Source organism: Aquarana catesbeiana, linkage group LG05 (assembly GCF_042186555.1).
Source record: "Aquarana catesbeiana isolate 2022-GZ linkage group LG05, ASM4218655v1, whole genome shotgun sequence".
In the NCBI taxonomy this organism is placed as follows: domain Eukaryota; kingdom Metazoa; phylum Chordata; class Amphibia; order Anura; family Ranidae; genus Aquarana; species Aquarana catesbeiana.
The window spans coordinates 307948043-307969883 of record NC_133328.1 but is presented as its reverse complement, the minus strand read 5'-3'; positions in this window follow the sequence as shown (position 1 = coordinate 307969883).

The following is a 21841-nucleotide window of genomic DNA, read 5'->3' as shown; positions in this document are numbered from 1 at the left end:
GTCGGAATGTCCGAACAAAGTCCGACCGTGTGTACGCCCTATAACAGTTTTCAACGGGTAACTTATTTTGTCATCTTTTATAAACATCACTTTCATCTTAATGTAAAAAGCAGGAAAAAAAAAAGAAAAAAAAAGGAGGAAAAAAGAAAGAAAAAAAAAGGAAAAGAGGAAAAAAAGAAGAATGAGAGGTAGAAGGAAAAGAAAGAAGGGGGGAGGAGATTGAAGAAATATACTTAAGTCCCTTGATCCCAACCGAGCTCTGATGGACTTTAGAGCAGGGCCCCTTTAGGTAAAGCGACAAAAAGGTGTCAAGCAGAATCCTGTGACATGGCGACACGAAATCCTGTGAATATTTAAAGGTGAACCATGGTTGCCAGGTCCTATGGAACCTTTCAACATGGCCCCTGTCCTGTGCCAGCGTGTCCTCCATTTCGCAAACATCCCCTACTCTATGCAGCCAGTCCGCTGTGGAAGGCACTCTCATGGAGTTCCAATGTAGTGGGATCAAGGATTTGGCCGCATTAAGAAGATGTTTAGTCAAAGAGTGCTTATACCGTTTGAACAAAAGATTTGTTACATGTAAAAGGCAGCAGGCTGCAGTCAGGTTTATTCTAGTTTCTGTAATTCTTTTAATCAGATTCCTGATTTTAGAATAGATTGCGATGGAGGGACAGTGCCACCAGACATGAGCCAAAGTACCTATCTCCCCCTGGCATCTCCAACACGACTCTGACTTCTGAGGGTTCCACTTATGTAATTTATCCGGTGTGTTATACCAGTGCATCAACAATTTGTAGCTCGTCTCCTGCGATTTAGTGTTTATGGAACCTTTGTGGGCAAAAATACACGCATACCTCCATTGTTTGTCTGAGATTTCCTCTCCCAACTCCTCCAACCACCTCCTCCTGTGACCATCATCCTCTGTGCTCTTCGGGTGTTGTAGCCAGGCGTATGCAAATGAGATGGCTCCGTTCAGAGGGGTCCTGCTATGGTATACCGACTCCAGGTCCGTAAGAGGCCTAAAGAAATCCCCCCGTTGTCTGTGCTTGTTCAGGTAACTTCTTAACTGGAAATAAGACCATTGTCGTAGGTGGGGTAGGTTATTTTCAGACTTTAATGCTGTCCAGTCTTTGAGTCTGCCACCAGTGAAACAGTCACCTGCTAGTAAGGGGGGGCATTCTGTGTTGTGGATTGGAACATTTTATTCTGAAACCCTGGTTCAAAGTCTGGATTGTCTTTTAATGGTGTTATTGGGCTTATATCCGTTGTGATAGAGCGGCGATTGGATAGGGAATGTAAAATCTCCAGCGTGATGCCGGTGAGAGGGTGTTTGCGTACGTTCGATGGGCATCTAGTCCAAGTTATCCATGGGGAGTAATGTAGCTTCAGGGAATTTAATTCGCCCTCTAAGAAGACCCAATCCTTCATGTGGCCATGACAATGCCAATCTATCACTCTGGCTAAGTGTAAAGCATAATAATAATGTTTAAAGTTAGGTAGGTTAATCCCCCCTGAATCTTTGGGTCTTGTTAGCCACGTTGATCTAATTCTAGGTTTCTTTTGGTTCGAGGGAGGGATTCTGACTGGCAAAGTGCGCATTAGGTATAGAAACCTGGGCAGTATTACCATTTTAATAATAGCTGCACATCCAAACCAAAATAGAAAGTCCAAGTGCCAACCCCTGCAAGATCCTTTTCACAACTTTTTAGGAGTGGGGGAAAATTCTTTTTGAACGTGTTCTGTAGTTGGGGAGTAAGCCAGACACCAAGATATTTAAGCGCGTTGGGGACCCATCTAAACTGAGAGTTGGAAGTGGTTAAACGGAGTAGGCTGTCTGGAAGTGTAATATTAAGTGCCTCTGATTTCGAATAATTTATTTTTAAGTTAGAGATGTACCCATAAATGTTAAATTCTTTCATTAAGTTAGGCAAGGAAACTGTAGGGTTTGTAAGAAAAAATAAAAGATTGTCTGCATAAGCTGCCAGCTTAAACTCCCTGTCCCCGATCCGAAATCCGGATACTGCGAAATTTTGCTTAATCATTCTAATGAATGGTTCCAATGTTAGGATGAATAGCAGGGGCGACAGTGGGCACCCCTGCCTGGTCTCATTCGCTATGTGTACCAGTTTAGATAGCATGCCATTGATTTTTAATTGCGCCTTGGGTTTCTGATATAATGCTGATATCCATGAAAGCATGTGTGGGCCAAGACCCACATGGCGGCACACTGCCTCCATGAAATCCCACGCCACTCTATCGAAGGCTTTCTCCGCGTCCGTGGACAAGAGAAAGCCCTCGATGTCCCGTGACATTGTCTTTAGTGTCTCTTCCAGGCACGAAGCCCACTTGTTCCAGATCAATCAAATCCGGCAGCAGTGGACTCAGTCTCGTAGCAAGAATCTTAGAGAATAATTTGACATCCAGGTTTAACAGGGATATGGGCCTGCAACTAGTACATTCCAAAAGGTCTTTTCCTGCCTTTGGTATCACCGTAATGTGGGCCGAAAGAAAGTCTGGAGTCACCTCTCTAGGAGAGGACAGGGAGTTCAAGGCAGCAGCAAGGGGGTTCGTGAGGATATTCAAAAAGGTTTTATAATAGATGGCGGAGTAACCATCGGGTCCTGGGCTTTTGCCAGATTTTAAGAGTTTGATGGCTTGGCTAATTTCTAGGGGGGTGATTGGGTCTTCCAGTAGGGTAGAGTTTGAGTCTTGTAGGGTCGGGAGACCGCTTTTAGATAAATAATCTTTGATGATTTGGGTTCTGTTGTCAGTCATAGTAGGTTGTCTGTGCTGTGGTGGTAGATTATAAAGTTTTGTGTAATATTCATGGAAATGATCGGCTGTTGCTTCTGATGTTACGTCAATTTTACCACTAGCCCCTCTAATACCAGGGATGTTATTGGTAGCTGTGTGTTCCCTTATCGCTCTCGCTAGAAGTTTGCCTGTTTTATTTCCCGACTCATAATACAGCTTCCGTCTAAAGAATAAAATTCTTTTAGCTCTGGAATCCAGTATTTGTTGGAGATTCTTCCTTGCTTCTAATAGTTGTTTTGCTGTGACTGTAGAGAGGGACTGTTTATGCAAGGACTCTAGGGCATTAATTTGTGTGATCAAATTTTTAATAGCAAGTTCCCTTTCTTTTTTACGTTTGGAGCCCATTTTGATCAACTCTCCTCTAATCGTACACTTGTGGACCTCCCAAATCATAAGAGGATCTGTGTTTGGTGTGTTGTTCAATTTGAAAAACTCAGTCAGTGTAGTAGTGAGTGAGGGGAGAAGCGACGGGTCTGTTAGGAGAGAGGCATTTAGTCTCCAAGTCGGTCTTTTTTGTGGTGGGTTTAGTAAGTCCAATGACAGTGAGATAGGGGAGTGGTCAGAGATCATCTGGTTACCTATATGGGCTCCCTTCACCATTGGAAGGTCTCTCTGTGAAATGAACAGGTAATCTATTCTCGCATATCTAGTATGTGGAACAGAAAAAAAGGTGAAGTCCCTGTCCTCAGGGTGGAGAAAGCTCCAGGTGTCAACGAGCTGGAAGGATTGGAGAAGGGCTTTTAGTTTTTTGAGTATTCTATATGTAATACAGGTTTTCCCGTTAGACGTATCTACTGGGGGTTAAGCGGGACATTAAAGTCCCCTCCTAAAATCAAGCAACCTGTGGCAAATCCCTGTAGCTCCCGCACAATTTGTTGGCAGAACGTGACATGTGCCCTATTCGGGAAGTACATGTTTGCCAAGATCACTGGGGTGCCTCCTAAGGAACCCTTTAGAAAAATGAACCTGCCTTCGGGGTCAGAAAGTTGATCAGTCAGTTCGAAAGGTGTATTTCTGCTGATTAGTATTGAAACTCCCTTGGACCTGGATTCGTTATTAGTAGCATGGAACGCCCTCGTAAAATATGAATTCATAAGTTTAGGGACATGATGTGTCTTAAAGTGTGTGTCCTGCAAATAAACAATTTGCGGCCTACCTTTTTGGAGTTCCCTCAAGAGGGAGGTGCGTCGTTCAGGAACGTTCAGTCCTCTGATGTTGTGGGAGATAACTAGAGGGTTTTTCCCCAGCGAGGAGTAGGTCATGTTGAGGAGTCAGGAGGAGGCGATCCCGGGAACACTCTGTAAGGAAGCAGCTACAAAAAGTCGGTTAAACAACTTGCCAGTGTCAAAGAGTCCTAGTCTTAGGCTCAGTTGGAGTGAGTCTTGGGAGATCTAGGTAAGGGGTTTAGAGAGAGAGAGAGAAAGAAAGAGAGAGAGAGAGAGAGAGAGAGAGAGAGAGAGGAAGAAAGAGAAAGAGATAAATAGATAGGGAAAAGAAAGAAAAAAAAATTAAATAAGTAAATTGAGGGAGCAAATAAAATACTAGGGGATCCCTCACCAGGGAGTGTTCCCACTGCCCCAGAGGGGGAGCCCACTGAGTATATTAGTGTGCCCTGTGACCTGTGGCCAGGGCACAGGGTCACTCTGTGGGGGAGGAGGGAGTCGTCAACGACCAGGTGGGGACACATTAATTACTTATATAAGTGTTTAGAACTGGGTATTAGAGAAAACTCAGTTGAGTCACACACAGCCTTAATGAATTTAACTCAATAAAAACAAAAAAAAAAACTGAACCAATGTATACCCGACCCAGTTAGGAATCGTAAGTCCAGGTAAAAGTGGTAGGAGGTCATATAGCAGGAGCAGGGCACAGTTATGAATTTCTGTGCTAGGGCCCCCCTTGAACAGACAAACAACTTCAGGTGGCGCTCCAAAGGCACTGTCCCCTGTTCAGTACCCAAATCTTGTAAGGGCATCAAACCATTACTAATAATTTAGTGTGAACAGTTAAAGTAGACACAACTGGAGTACTGTAGAACTGCACAAGGGTGCAGAAGGCCTCAGATTTTGAGGATGGAGGGGATTGTCCAAAGCCATCGGATCTGTTCCATGGAGGGACTGTAGAGTGCAGAAGGTCTGCAAAGTGCACGTGAATTAGGTATCAATGAGATCGCTGGCATGAACTAAAAACAAATTGAAGTACAAGTAGCGAGTTATTCAGCCTCCTGGTTTCTGGCATTATCTGCCTGTCTTCTCTGGGTTCCCAGTTTGGGGTTTCCATTTCTGCTATATTTGGATTTCTTGGACAGCCTCTTGTCAGGTGTGGAGAAAGGTGAGCTCGGTGGGCTTCTTTCGATTGGTGTCTGTAAAACGCAAAACGCCTCTGCCTGCAAAACGCCTCAGTCGGCAGGAGCGGTGGAGGAGCGGTGTATTCATCGCTCCTCCACTGCTGCAAAGAAGCTGCTGGCAGGACTTTTTGTGACGCCCTGCCAGCGCAGTGCCCCAGTGTGAAAGCACTCGGGCTTTCACACTGGGTTTGCAGCTGAGGTTTTTTTCAGGCTCTCTGCAGGTGGTATTTTTAGCGATGTAGTGCCTGAAAAAATGCCTCAGTGTGAAAGGGGTTTAAACCTGCTGGCTTCTGGAGGACACCTTCTGATGGACACTGAAGCTGCAGCTGTCAGCCCTGAAAAGGACTTCTGTGCACAGGCTAAAACATATACCTTTCCGTGCTCGTAGAAATTGGGCACTGGCTAAATATGCACATTCTCGTGCGCGACGGCCCACACGTGCACCTATGACAGATGTTGGAGCCAAACAGACTATTTAAACTCAGCCAGTGCTCAGGATCAGTGCTGCTTTGTCTTTCAGCCTTCCCCACATCCTGTGTTCCTGTTATCCTGTATCCTGATTCCAGTTACTGACCCAGCTTGTCTGACCACTCTCTGAACTCTGTCTGCACTGACCCCGGCTTGTCCTTGACCTCCGCTTCTGTCTGCTCCATTGCCCTCTATTGCATCGATTGGCTCCTGACCCGGCTTGTACCCAGACCATGCTATTGCCTGCTCCTCTGTACCTGATCTGTCCTGCCAGTATATAACCCGGCTTGCCTGACACTGCTTGTTGACACATTCTGCTGGGCCTGCTGTTCTACAGTCTTCTACCAGCTTATGCCTCACCTGCCCACTGTCGTCAGTACCAACTTGCTTAGTCTGCCATCCACCAGCTGTCTACCAGCCCATCTGCTTCACTGAAGACTACTGATGACCTCTCCTGCCTGGCGTGGATACCCGGTCTCCTACAGGCAAGACCTAAAGGTACTCATGCCACTGTGCACTCCTGCGCCTTCTGTTCACACTACCCAGGGCCCTGAGTCAGAGTTGTAAGATTGGCCTTCCTCATCATTTCAGGCTCTGCTACCAGGTACGTGATAGGTTCAAACCATGCCCAATTTAGCCTTTTTGTGCTGTATTTTTAAGACTTTCAGAGCAGAGGCTAAAATGTGCTTAACTGGATGCACTTTGTGTTCAGAAGTGAGTAGAAAACAATAGACAACCATCTTTAATTGACTGAATGACATACACTATATTACCAAAAGTATTGTGACTTCTGCCTTTAAATGCACATGAACTTTCATGGCATCCCAGTCTTAGTCCGTAGGGCTCAATATTGAATTGGTCCACCCTTTGCAACTATAAGAGCTACAACTCTTCTGGGAAGGCTTTCCACAAGGTTTAGGAGTGTGTCTATGGGAATATTTGACCATTCTTCAAAAAGTGCATTTGTGGTGGTCAGGCACTGATATGGACAAGAAGGCCGGGCTCACAGTCTCCACTCTAATTCATCCCAAAGGTGTTCTATCGGGTTGAGTTTAGAACTCTGTGCAGACCAGTCAAGATCCTCCACCCCAAACACACACATCCATGTCTTTATGGACCTTGCTTTGTGCACTGGTCCAAATCATTTGGTGGAGGGGGGATTATGGTTTGGGGTTATTTTTCAGGGTTGGCCTTGGCCCCTTAGTTCCACTGAAGGGAACTATTAAGGTGTCAGCATACCAAGATATTTTGGACAATTTCATGCTCCCAACTTTGTGGGAACAGTTGGGGATGGCACCAGTGCACAAACAAGGTCCATAAAGACATGGATTAGTGCGTTTGGGGTAGAGGAACTTGACTGGCCTGCACAGTCCTGACCTCAGCCCAACAGAACACCTTTGGGATGAATTTGAGCGTAGACTGCGAGCAGGGTCTTCTCATCCACATCAATACCTGACCTCACAAATGTGCTTCTAGAGAATGGTCAAACATTCCCATAGACACACTTCTAAACCTTCTTGACAGCCCAGAATAGTTAAAGCTGTTATAACTGCAAAGGGTGGGCCAACGCAATACTGAACCCTACAGACTAAGACTGGGATGCCATTAAAGTTCATGCGCATGTAAAGGCAGGTGTCCCAATACTTTTGGTAATATAGTGTATATGGGATTATATGGTAAGTTTCCCTATACCCTTTAACAAATTTGCTATAAAAAAGGAATTACTATCTTTCCTAACTTCATAAATAAATTATTATATTAGGGCACTGACCTCAAAGAAAGGAACAGAACCCCCCTTTAATTCACTACACCCTCAATCAGTTGATTTTTGCTGTGTCTGCAACATATTCAATTCAATTTATTTCTGTAAGTCTGCGAGGTTTTGGGAGCTTGGACAGAGGTCAGAATTCTCATAAATGATGGCTAAGTGTTAAACATTGGACCCACTAACCAGCTTACAAAGCAGCAGTGGTTGATCAGTTCACCTGGGTGGTTTGGCAATCTTTAGCAAACACCCAGTTGTTGAAGATGCTCAAGTTTTGGTTTGGACACACTAAACCACTCATCACTAATCAGAGATGATATATAAGTATAAGAACTACCCTTTTCTACCTGGAAAAAATATTTTGTTTTGTTTTGTACAATTTTAATAAAATGCTATAGCTGAATTTTTGTGCTTAAGGTTATATCAGGCTACAATGTCATCTTTTGTGTTTATACCTAAACCTGAGATCTGTTCCTTGTAATCCCCAGTTGCAACAGGTGACAATTGGGACAGAAAAATGTTGGCTCTTTGACATTTCACAAGATAGGAAAGAACAGCTTGAAATATAGCAAGCCTTGAGTTCTGTCATGACCAATTCCCTAAGTAATAGCTAAGGTTAAATAGAAATAAAGAATTACACAAAACATAGTCTATAAAAAAGTTTGACAGGTGTAGTACATACAGTAAAATAAAATAAAAAATATGTATTTTAGATGCAAAAAATGTTATGAACTACAGTTTTAACATTTATTATTTTTTATATTTTTTGATAATTTGGGGTGTGACATCATAAATAGCAGGATGCATCATTTTTTTTACATAATTAAAAAAAATCCTATATTTTTCCCAACACAACATTTCTGAAATGTTTGCATCCCAGATATTTAATCCAAAAATAATCATCAAAGTATGCCTGTTTTACTTTAGGGTTGCTTTATTCCCCTTTTGGCACTACATTGCAAAGCACACAGGGAAAAATCAGTTTGTGTAAACTGTTACCATAACATTAGCCTCTACAGCTCTTTGGACATTTCTAAAAAATATCTAAAAGGCTAAGGTCACCTTTATTTTTTTACTAAATTCCAGCTTCCCTGTGTATCAATATACCAATAATGTACCTCTGTTCAGCATCTGCACCTGCCCCATCCCCCCTCCCCCCCCAGGAAATTGCTCCTACCCACCTCCGTATTCACATGCAAACAATGAACACCATTCTTACAGAATACACAATAAAAAATAATCAAGACACTGCGCTTACTCAGTTAAATAGCAGCTCACACAACAAACAAGGAAATTTGTAAAAAGTACAGGTGCGTATATAGTGTAGCGCTAATTAAAACCAATAAGTTTTGAATTGAAATATTGCATACACAAGAAACAATAACAAAAATGACTGCATATATCCCAAATGTTGGTGTGAGACACCCTAGCAGGTATCTATTGAATATTAAAAAAGGTTTTGAAAAAGAGTTTATAGTCCCATAGAGATGATAGTGCTGTTCACCACGTGAATAGCTGGTAAGGAAGTGACATAGATATGATGGATCCCCCGTGTAAAAGCAACAATGCAGGCTTACCAGAACGGTTGGACTCAAATAAACATATGTCTCATGAGTCAGTAAAGCTTGTATTGCCAACAGACAATGAAGTCTATGCAATAGATATGTTGGGAATCATTGATATAGGACAGTAAGACCAAGTCACATGTAGAAGAGCTCTGTCTAGAGTCCTTGATGCAATTTGGACCTCATATCGTTTGGCTGAGAGACCCTACTTCATTGTCTGTTGGCAATACAAGCTTTACCGACTCATGAGACATATGTTTATATGAGTCCAACCGTTCTGGTAAGCCTGCATTGCTTTTACGCGGGGGATCCATCATATCTATGTCACTTCCTTACCAGCTATCCACGTGGTGAACAGCACTATCATCTCTATGGGACTATAACCTTTTTCTCAAAACCTTTTTTAATATTCAATAGATACCTGCTAGGGTGTCTCACACCAACATTTGGGATATATGCAGTCATTTTTCTTACAGAATACACAGCCATCAATCCCCCTGTACCTTTTTTCTCACTTGGCAGACTGTGCAGGAGCTGAGTGATCACATAACAACCTTATGTGGAGCAGAGCTATAGTGTTGAATTGCGCTAAAAAAAAACCCTGCAGGAACTCAAGAATGAGGCTTGACAGCTGAGTTTCTCCATCTACTCCCTCCTATGTACTTGTATGAAGATGGCCATACACTATGCAATCTCTCAGGTGGATTAGGAGGACCCACCTGAATAAGCTATTCAATTTGTATCAAATCAGGCAGGCACTTCCACTACATAGTTGATGATAGATTTAAAGGAGATTGTAAAATCGGAGTGTACAATGTATGTATATTAATGAGGTGGTATATTAATGAGGGAGGTGTGGTTCAGACAGGTAAGCACACCCTATTTTGTGATTCATAAGGCATTGCATGATGGGATATGAAGCTTCCTGGATGCCACATGATCTACATACAGGAAGTGATGGGAGCAGAAAGCATTTTTTACATTTTCAAACGGAAAGGGGAAAATTCAAAGCTGCCGTGGGCAAGGTAAGTGAGAGATAAGCACATTGGGATGGCTTGGGCAGAAAGTACATAAGAAAAGATTTCTATTTATTATGAAAGTGAAGTTCTGTCTGAAAAGGTGAACTTACCATTTAAGGTTAAAACAAGTTCATGGCTGCAGTAGCACCAGTGAGCTTTTTCAGTTTTCTTTATCAGGCCCAGTGCTTTTATGTAAAAGTGAGTGGCTGTAGAGCTGTCTGATTATTTCTACAGTGCTTGCAGGTGTTGTTATACCACACCAGATTTCTCCCCCCATTGGTTCCAGTACTCTTCAGTTTCTCCCACTGAGAATGATCAGTAGGGATGAGCCGAACACCCCCCTGTTCGGTTCGCACCAGAACATGTGAACAGGCAAAAAATGTGTTCAAACACGCGAACACTGTTAAAGTCAATGGGACACGAACATGAATAATCAAAAGTGCTAATTTTAAAGGCTTATATGTAAGTTATTGTCATAAAAAGTGTTTGGGGATCCTGGGTCCTGCCCCAGGGGACATGGATCAATGCAAAAAAAGTTTTAAAAACTGCAGTTTTTTCGGGAGCAGTGATTTTAATAATGCTTAAAGTGAAACAATAAAAGTGTAATATTTCTTTAAATTTCGTACCTGGGGGGTGTCTAAAGTATGCGTGTAAAGGGGCGCATGTTTCCCGTGTTTAGAACAGTCTGACAGCAAAATGACATTTCAAAGGAAAAAAAGTCATTTAAATTTTAAAACTACTCGCGGCTATTAATGAATTGCAGATCTGACAATACACATAAAAGTTCATTGATAAAAACGGCATGGGAATTCCCCAAAGGGGAACCCTGAACCAAAATGAAAAAAAAAAATGACGTGGGGGGTCCACCTAAATTCCATACCAGGCTATTTAGGTCTGGTATGGATATTAAAGGGAACCCCGGCCAAATTTTTTTTTAAATGGCACGGGGTCCCCCTCAAAATCTATACAAGATCCTTCAGGTCTGGTATGGATTTTAAGGGGAACCCCATGCCAAAATTTAAAAAAAAAATGGCGTGGGGTCCACCCTAAAAATCCAGACCCTTATCCGAGCACTCAACCTGGCAGGCCGCAGGAAAAGAGGGGGGGACAAGAGAGCGCCCTCCCTCCTGAATCGTACCAGGTCCCATACCCTCAACATTGAGAGGGTGCTTTGGGGTAGCCCCCTAAACACCTTATTCCCATGTTGATGGGGACAAAGGCCTCATCCCCACAACCCTTGCCCGGTGGTTGTGGGGGTCTGCGGGCGTGGGGCTTATCGGAATCTGGAAGCCCCCTTTAACAAGGGGACCCCCAGATCCCGGCCCTCCCCCCTGTGTGAAATGGTAAGGGGGTACAAAAGTACCCCTACTATTTCACAAAAAAAGTGTCAAAGATGTTAAAAATGACAAGAGACAGTTTTTGACAATTCCTTTATTTAAATGCTTCTTCTTTCTTCTATCTTCTTTCTTCTATCTTCCTTCCGTTTCTTCCTCCATCTTCTTCTTCTTCGGATAGGCTTGACATATTTGATATCTATTTACTCTACACTACCTCCTCTTTTTTGCCAATAAATGAGGATTAAATTGTGTTTGTGTGCACAAAAATCTATTTAGCTTTTTTTTTCCCTTAAAATTTAGATTTGATAAACAGTGTCCTAAACAACCTCCACCTTTTTATTGAACAGGGCCTCTGCAGTCAGAAAATATATAATGTTCTGGGAGTTTTACATAATTTTATAGTCAAAACACTGATTTTAACATTTGTTTGTATAAGGAAAAAGTTCTCCAGAGGGAAAGCGGTTAAGATAAGATCTGTTCAGGTGTGTGAAGACAGTTTAACTTCAGTGCTGGTTCACACTGGGGCGACCTGTCAAGTCGCACTCCATGCAGTGCAATATATATACAACCCTTATATAGGTGAATGTATGGTGTAGATGTTATGGGGGATCTCGTACCAAAAAAGGCATGTCTTACCCTCTCCATCTGTTTACTGTTATCTCTGAGAATGAAAATGAAAGAAAATTTTGGATTGTCACCAGAACAGGAATACAGAGGAAATCTGGTGGACCTGGAGACAGAAAAGGATTTGCCTGCTTAGGAGGGATTTCCTTTCACTTCCCATTTTGATTTTGGGACAGGAAGTGAATAAATATCTTTTCAATGGAACACAAATGACAAAAAAGAGACCGACAGGGGTTATAACCCTCCCTTAATCTATCCCCTCCTAATCCAGGGTCTCTGCTCCACGCACACTCTTCTAGTCCAGGGCCTTCGCTTCATGCATCCGTTTCCTACTCCAGGGCCTCCACTCCATGCACTCCTCTCCTAGCTGACATCACTGTGCATTAATGCTGAATCACTCTGCTTCTCCTGCCCACCCCACTGCCCATATTATAACATTTACTTATGCTGCAGTTGCAGCTTAACAATAATATTTTTTTACTGATCCACTGACTTGGAAAGTGCTGGACTATCCACTGCACATTTGTGTAGTGTGCTGTCTTGGACTGCACAAAACCCACAGAAATGAAACTCACATGGATATTACATATCTGTGGCACCCTCTGAATTTCAGCACCTGGTGTGGGCCACTTTCCCACACTCCCATTAGTACACCGCTGACACAAAAGCAGTCATAACTCTTCATCCCTCTTTATGTCTTTGCAAATACACACTTTGCTCTTGTTATCAATCTGCAACAAACTCTGACTTGCCCTGCTGTTGATTGATGGATATGATATACAGTATACGTATATGCCTTTGTAACTACAGAATAACTTTACCAGAACATTATTATCAAAACTAGGGATGAGCCGAACACCGAACACTCTCGTCCCCCCCTCTTTTCCTGCGGCCTGCCAGGTTGCGTGCTCGGATAAGAGTCTGGTATGGATTTTTGGGGGGACCCCACGCCGTTTTTTTTTTTTTTTTTTTGGCGCGGGGTTCCCCTTAAAATCCATACCAGACCTGAAGGGTCTGGTATGGAATTTAGGGGGAACCCCACGTCATTTTTTTTTTTTTAATTTTGGCCGGGGTTCCCCTTAATATCCATACCAGACCTGAAGGGCCTGGTATGGAATTTAGGGGGACCCCCACGTCATTTTTTTTTTTTAATTTTGGTTCGGGGTTCCCCTTTGGGGAATTCCCATGCCGTTTTTATCAATGAACTTCTATGTGTATTGTCGGCAATGCAATAGCCGCGGGTAGTTTTAAATGAGTTTTTTCCTTCAAAATGTCATTTTGCTGTCAGACTGTTCTAAACACAGGAAACATGCGCCCCTTTACAGGCACACTATAGACACCCCCCAGGTACGAAATTTAAAGGGATATTACACTTTTATTGATTGACTTTAAGCATTATTAAAATCACTGCTCCTGAAAAAACGGCCGTTTTTAAAACTTTTTTTTGCATTGATCCATGTCCCCTGGGGCAGGACCCAGGTCCCCAAACACTTTTTATGACAATAACTTGCATATTAGCCTTTAAAATTAGCACTTTTGATTTCTCCCATAGACTTTTAAAGGGTGTTCCGCGGCATTCGAATTTGCCGCGAACACCCCAAATTGTTCGCTGTTCGGTGAACTTGCGAACAGCCAATGTTCGAGTCGAACATGAGTTCGACTCGAACTCGAAGCTCATCCCTAATCAAAACTAGGGATGAGCTTTGTGTTCGAGTCGAACCCATGTTCGACTCGAACATCGTCTGTTTGATCGTTCACCGAATTGTGAACAATATGGGCCATTCGCACCAAATTCATGTGGCGCGTCACGGCCCATAATTCACTGCGGCATCGCAGTGCATTGCTGGCCGATGATTGGCCAAGCATGCACTATGACTTGGCCAATCACAGCGCCGTCAGTAGAGAGAGCTGTAATTGGCCAAAGCCAGGGTGGCTTTGGCCAATTATGGCTCAGGGTGTTTAGAACACGCCCCACACTATAAAAGGCCGCCTGCACGGCAGCCCTGTGTAGTGTGTTCCAGCGTGCTTAGAGAGAGAGAGAGAGAGAGAGAGAGAGACAGTGTCATTTCATTTGAGTTAGCTAGATTAGGCAAGACAGTCAGTGAGTTAGCTGCACTTACAGTGTATTGTGTATATATAATATATGCATCCCAGGTGTTGTATGTATATATATATATAATATATATATATATATATATATACACTGTATTCAGTTTAGCGAGATCCGTTTCTGTTATCTTCCTACTGACAGGCAAGCTTGTCTTGTTACAGTATTTACAGCTACCTGAAGAAAATTGCTGGTGTTCTTTTGATCCCATTAGTACCACAGTCAGGCAGCTAGACTATTTACAGTTAGTGTAGTGCGTCCTTCTCACAGTGTTCAGCTAAAGCTACAAGTTAGTTTAGTGTGACCTCTGCACAGTTTTCAGCTAAAGCTACAAGTTAGGGTAGTGCATCCTCCTCACAGTGTTCAGCTAAAGCTACAAGTTAGTTTAGTGCGTCCTCTGAACAGTGTTCAGCTAAAGCTACAAGTTAGTGTAGTGTGTCCTCCTCACAGTGTTCGGCTAAAACTACAAGTTAGTTTTTTGCGAGCTCTGCACAGTGTTCAGCTAAAGCTACCTGTAGAAGGTTGGTGGTGTTTTCCTGATCCTATCACTACCGCAGGCAGCTAAATAAGCTACAAGTTAGTCTTTTGCGAGCTCTGCACAGTTTTCAGCTAAAACTACAAGTTAGTGTAGTGCGAGCCCTGCACAGTGTTCAGCTAAAGCTACCTGTAGAAGGTTGGTGGTGTTTTCCTGATCCTATCACTACCGCAGGCAGCTAAATAAGCTACAAGTTAGTTTTTTGCGAGCTCTGCACAGTGTTCAGCTAAAGCTACCTGTAGAAGGTTGGTGGTGTTCTCATACTACAGACAGGCAGTTGATTTTGATAGCTGCAGTATCAGTATATATATATATATATATATATATATATATATATATATATATATATATATATATAATATATATATATATATATATATCTATCTATATATATATATCCCAGCTTAGTGCAGTTACAGGCCATTAGTGTGTCTGGAAGGCCAACAAGGAGAGGCAGACTGTCACAAGCCAATAAAAGAGGGCAAGCAGGCTCTGTGTCTAGAGGCAACAGTGCTGGTCATGGAGACGGTGCATCCTCATCAGCACGTGGACGTGGGACACGCTTGGCCTTTTTTTTCGGCAGCTGGCCGTGTTGAGCCGCAACATGCAAAGCAGCTGCCAACGCGGCCTCTTCCCTCGGCTCAATGGCATCAGTGACTCCTTCCCTAGCCCCACCATGTCCTCCTGAGGAGTCCCTCAAACTGTTTGACCACAGTGTTGGGTACATGCTCCAGGAGGATGCCCAGCGTTTAGAAGGCTCTGATGATGATACTGAGCTAGATGAAGGCAGTAACGTGAGCACGAACAGAGGGGGTGCCCAAGAAGGACAGCAATCTGGCAGTCATGCTCCCCCTGCTGCAGCATACTGGTTTGCTCCAGTGATGAGGAGGGAAGGGATGATGAGGTCACTGACTCAACAAGGGTGTCTGATAGGAGAGAGGAGGAGGAGGAGGCAGATCACCAATGAGGCAGGATGCCCTCCAGGGGCCAGCCTAAGGGCAGCACACTGACTGCATCACACCCCAAAGCTCCGCATATGCAGGGCGCTGCTGTCTCTGCACGTTATTCCAAAAGTTCTTTGGTGTGGGCCTTTTTTGAGACGAGTGCATCAGATCGCACCGCTGCTATTTGCAACATATGTCTCAAGCGTATCTCGCGTGGCCAAAACATCTCCTGCTTGGGCACCACATGCTTGACCACACATATGTTGACCTGCCATGCAGTTCATTGGCAAGCATATCTAAAAGACCCACACCAAAGAACAAAGAGGACCTCTCCTTGCTCCTCATCAGCTGAGATCTCCAACCCCACTATACCTTCAGTCCTCTCTGAGACCTGCACTAAGAGGAATGAAGGTGTAGAATTAGGTGTGTCACAGCCAAGTACTTGTGGGCAATCTGCTTTCGGTACACCGACATCAGATTGTACCAGGCAAATTTCCCTGCCCCAGCTGCTGCACCGCCGAAAGGAGTTTAACCTGCCCAAGAACCGCCTAATCTGTGACATGCCCACCAGGTGGAACTCAACGTTGGCCATGCTGCAGCGGCTGCACATGCAGCAGAGGGCCATCAATGAGTACCTGTGCGACTATGGCACCAGGACAGGGTCAGGGGAGCTTGGTTTTTTCCCCACGCCAGTGGGCCATGATCAGGGATGCATGCACTGTCCTGTCACCATTTGAGGAGGCCACGAGGATGGTGAGCAGTGACAGTGCATGCATCAGTGACACTGTCCCCCTTGTCCACCTGTTGGAGCACACGCTGCGTGGAATAATGGACAGGGCTCTTGAGGCAGAACAGAGGCAGGAAGAGGAGGACTTCCTTAGCTCTCAAGGCCCCCTTTATCCAGACAGTGTTCCTGCGTGCCCGCCGATCACACAGGAAGAGGACGAGGAGAAGGAGGAGGATTGTGTCAGTATGGAGGTGGAGCCTGGCACTCAGCATCAGCAGCAGTCTTTAAGGGATCAGTCCCAAGAAACACATGGACTTGTACGTGGCTGGGAGGAGGTGGCTGCGGACCATGTCATCCTTAGTGACCCAGAGGACTCCGGACCGAATGCCTCAGCAAACCTGCGCTGCATGGCCTCCCTGATCCTGCAAAGCCTGCATAAGGATCCTCATATTCGTGGTATCAAGGAGAAGGACCAATATTGGCTGGCAACCCTCCTTGATCCACGTTACAAGGGTAAGGTTGCGGACCTTATCTTGTCCTCGTGGAGGGAGCAGAGGATGAAACATCTTCGGGAGGCCTTGCAGAAAGGTCTGTGCAACGCGTTCCCAGAGACTGGGAGGTTACAAACTCCTGTTTCTGGACAACGTGTTGCTGAGGCTTCGGCCAGTCAAAGAAGGAGCGGTGGAGAAGGTGGCCGTCTGACCGATGCGTTCAGACAATTTTTTAGTCCGCAGCCCCAAGGTATGATCGGTTCCAGCAACCACCGCCAGCATCTGTTTTACATGGTGCAGGAATACCTAGGGGCAAGATCTGACTTGGACACCTTTCCCACCGAAAATCCTCTAGGTTACTGGGTCTTGAGGATGGATCACTGGCCAGAGCTTGCACAGTATGCAATTGAGCTACTGGCCTGTCCTGCATCCAGCGTTCTTTCGGAATGCACATTCAGTGCTGCTGGAGGCTTTGTAACCGATCACAGGGTGCGTCTGTCCACCGACTCGGTCGATCGACTGACCTTCATAAAAATGAATCAGTCATGGATCACCACCAGCTACCAAGCACCTGTTGCTGATGTAACCGAATAATTTTTTTTTAAATCTCAGATCCCTTCAAAGACTGCCTATGCTGATGCTGAGTGATCATCCTGAGTAATTATCCTCTTCCTCCTCAATGATCACGATGATAGCTTGTAAGAACATTTTTGGTTCTGGGCGCCGCCACCAGTGCCTAAGGCCCAATTTTTCAGCCCCTGTTTAACAGGGGCGTGTAATTACAATTTTTGATGCAATACTTTGCAGCAGGGCTTGTTCCTGCGTTCCAACTAGAGTATCTGTGAGGGGTTGCAGTGTTGTGGCACCAGCACCAGTGCTTAAGGCCCAATTTTTCAGCCCCTGTTCAACAGGGGCATGTAATTACAATTCTTGATCTAATATTTCACAGCAGGGCCAATTTCTGCACCCACCAAGAGCGAGTGAGGACTTACAGTGTTGTGGCACCAGCAGCACCACCACCAATGGCCCAATTTTTCTGCCCCTGTTCAACAGGGGCATGTAATTACAATTCTTGATCTAATATTTTACAGCAGGGCCCTGTGAGGGCTTACAGTGTTGTGGCCACAACAACACCTAAGACCGAGATTTCTGCTGAGTATATAGTGCAGGCCCCTACTTTCAAACATCCAACTTACAAACGACTCCTACTTGCAAACGGAACATAACAGGAAGTGAGATGAAATCTACCCCTAGGAAGGGAAATTCTCTCCTGTAAGAGTTAATATAGGAAAAACATTTCTCCTTTCCACTGATGCTTTATCACCAATCCTTGTTTCACAAAAAAACCCAAATTTTCAAAAAACATTTGTCATTGGGACAAAAAGTGAGGTGAAATCTTCTGAAGAGGAGCACAGGCAGCAAAACAAATGTCACAGGGGTGATAACCCTTCCCTACGTTTTCCAAAAAGCTTAAAATAGATTTTTTGGCTGGAGCTAAACACGTTAAAAATGTACCAGTTCAAAATTACAAACAGATTCTACTTAACAACAAACCTACAGTCCCTGTCTTGTTTGCACCGCCTGTATACTGCTGTTCAGAGTACAGAGCCTGTATACTGCTGTTTCCTTTTTTAATTTGGGTGCGGGGTTCCCCTTAATATCCATACAAGACCCAAAGTGCCTGGTAATGGACTGGGGGGTACCCATGCGTTTGTCTCACTGATTTTCATCCATATTGCCAGGACCCGACATTACATTAAAGCCACAAGCAGTTTTAAATGACTTTTTTTCCTTTAAAAATGACATTTTGTGCAGGGACTGTTCTAAGCACGGGAAACATGCGTCACTTTACAGGCATACTATAGACACCCCCCAGGTACGATATTTAAAGGAATACTTCACTTTTTTTTTTTTTTTTACTTTAAGCATCATTAAAATCACTGCTCCCGAAAAAACGGACGTTTTTAAAAGTTTTTTTTTGCATTGATACATGTCCCCTGGTGCAGGACCCGGGTCCCCAAACCCTTTTTAGGACAATACCATGCAAATTAGCCTTTAAAATGAGCACTTTTGATTTTGAATGTTCGAGTCCCATAGACATCAATGGGGTTCTAACGTTCGTGCGAATTTTCGGTCCGTTCGCAGGTTCTGGTGCGAACCGAACCGGGGGGTGTTTGGCTCATCCCTAAAACTAGTACATCCTTCATTGACTGTTCACATCGGCAACATATTATTTTTTTTATCCTTCTCTAGAGGAAATAGTGATTTTACAAAAGATTCAGATTCCTGAAGTGCACTACAAAATAATTTACAGCTAAAACTCTAGTTTAATTGTTGCATACAGTATGTGTTTCTACTACAGTAACAAATGGTATTCTTTGCATTACTATTCAGATCACAAGATGAAAAAATGCAATGCATATCAGTTTGCAGATCACTGTGTCTGTGTCATAAGTACTGTATATCAGTCAAGGTATACTACCAAACAATAGGGTTAAGGCAAATAAATCAGTAATGCCAAATACAAATTATACTACTTACATTAACTGAACTTATAAAGTGATAATAAACAATAATAACATGATATTATCAGCCTGTGTCCATGTCAGATGATTAGTTTATTACAATGTACATGTAACATGCAGATAATACAGAAAATAGTATCAGAACACCACCGAGTTGGTGAATTTGTAATAATAAAGTGGCCAGACACTTGTGGTATTCTTAACCCAATTCAGACCCAAAAATCCATGTCAGATAAGGAACCTTGCCTTTGGGAGGCCTCAAGCCTACTATGGCCTTGGCTTTCGCACTTTGTAATTAGGTGCCCATGCACCACGGCAGTTGTTTCCCCTACCTTCACCATTCCAAATGCAACTCGCCTTGCCCACCACCTGTGTCGCAAACCAGCTTCCAGAAGTGTATCCTTGAGTGTGTTTCTTTGTATTTTATTTACATGATGTCTTGTTCAATGGCTGGTGTGGCTTCCAATAACAGTCACTGCTTCCCTCATCTTTGACCTTGGTAGCCTCGTGTTGGGTTGGCCCTGGACAGTGTCTTGCTCTCTAATCGAATGCCTCCACCCTGCACGGATGGGCAACCCATATGCTTACCTCACTCAGCCTTCTTAGGCTCATGATGTTTTTGTTTCTGTACTACTTCTTCTTTAGATCTTCTGCTATTGCCCTTCTTTTTCTCTTTTCTACCCTTCCTTACCCTGGGGAGTGGATACAACTTCAAAGTGCTGATTACAATCAGCTTTCCATGCATTCTCCCTCATTGCATTGAATGTGCTTACTCTCAACTTTCAGGGATTAAACTCCCCTCCCAAATGGGTTAAGGCCTTCAAATAATTTGCTTCTGCCAAGGCCCATGTAGTCTTCCTGCAGGAGACACATTTTACTACCCACCATACTCCCAAGTTCTCTAGCACCTCTTACCCCCAGGCCTTCTCTGCATCTGCAGAGTCCGAACAAAGAGGAGTTCTTGTAGCATTCAATTGAACTACTACATATGCTCTCTGGGCAGAGATCAGAGACCCTGAAAGTTGTTACATCATCTTAACTGGCCACCTCCTAGATTTGGAGATCATTATAGTCTCATATTGTACTCCAATCGCAACACAACCTCATTCCTCTCCCATTTGCTGCGAGTTATAGAAACCCACAAACAAGGCACACTGTTAATCTGTGGAGACTAACTAGGTGGTGTACCCTTTTTTGGATAAGTTGCCCATACCTGTATCCTCTACTCCGAACAAATTATCGTTTCAGCAACTACTTCACCAGCATTACCTTCTTGACTCCTGGTGGGAAGCTAACCTGACTAGGAGACAGTACACATACTACTCACATCCTCATAAAACCTTTTCCCGCATTGATCACATATTCTTAACTGTGGGAACTTCCCTGTCACTCCTGTCCTCTATTGTCATAACTTATACTTGGATAAATCACAATGCTGTCCTCACATTCATAGCTTCCTTGGTGCCCCAGCAGACCAACCCTACATGGTGTCTCAATAGCACCCTTTTGACCCACAGACTAGATATCGAAGTGGCACTCAAGGTCTATTTGGCTTACAACTCTATAGCTGACATTCCTCCTTTAACTTTATGGGAAGCTCACAAGCCTGTGATTCGGGGAGCCTGTATCAGTCAGGCTTCCCACCTCAGAGATGTGCATTGCATTAATTTTTGGAAGCTGCATTTTCACAGACTCATACAGCCTTACAGTCTGACCCTTCACCCTTACACAAACCTAGACCAGACCAGGCTGGAGTTAGACCTGTTCTTAACCAAGTATGCAGAAAAAAACCCTGTGTATGTCCAGGCATAGGATATACATGAAAGCCAAAAAAATTTGGTACATTCCTTGCCCTAGCCCTGCATAGATTGGATCCCATACACAAGCCTGTGTTCTTGAAGTTTACTAGGGACTCATACTCCAATAACCCCTTGAATGTCCTCCACGTGTATTGAAATCATCTTACAGATCTGTGCTCCACAAAGGACCGTTCAATGAAACTCAAGAAGCTACTCTTTTCCCCAATCTTAATCTTCCAACATTGTTGGCTTCCCAACATGCAGCCCTAGAGAAACCCATTACAGAGTTGGAGGTTCTTAATACGATCAAGTCCTTAAAGCCTAACAAGTGACCCAGTTCTGATGGCTTCACAGCCACCTATTATAATGATTTGCCAACCTACTATCACCTCTATTGGTTAGTACCTACTGGCACATGCAGTCAGTTCGAGACATAGACCTGCTTGCTTTATATCTCTGGATTTCAAAAAGGCCTTCAATATGGTCTCATGGCCATACCTACTGTCATGCTTGAAGACCAGTTGCTATAGCAGTTGCAGGACTACCACTGACCAGCAGGATAGGTACACAGGCAGTCACCCTGGCAGATGACACAGGCTCACCTGAGGTGCGGAGTTTAAGTACTAACCGGTGTTCACCAGAGCCCCTGATGGTGGAGATGGATTTAGCTGCATGCTAGTACCAGGTCGCTGTCCTCAGGTTTGCCCCACAAGGGTGTAAGCAAGCCGGGGTCCAGAAGCAGATGAGCAGATAAGGATCAAACAACAGAGTGGT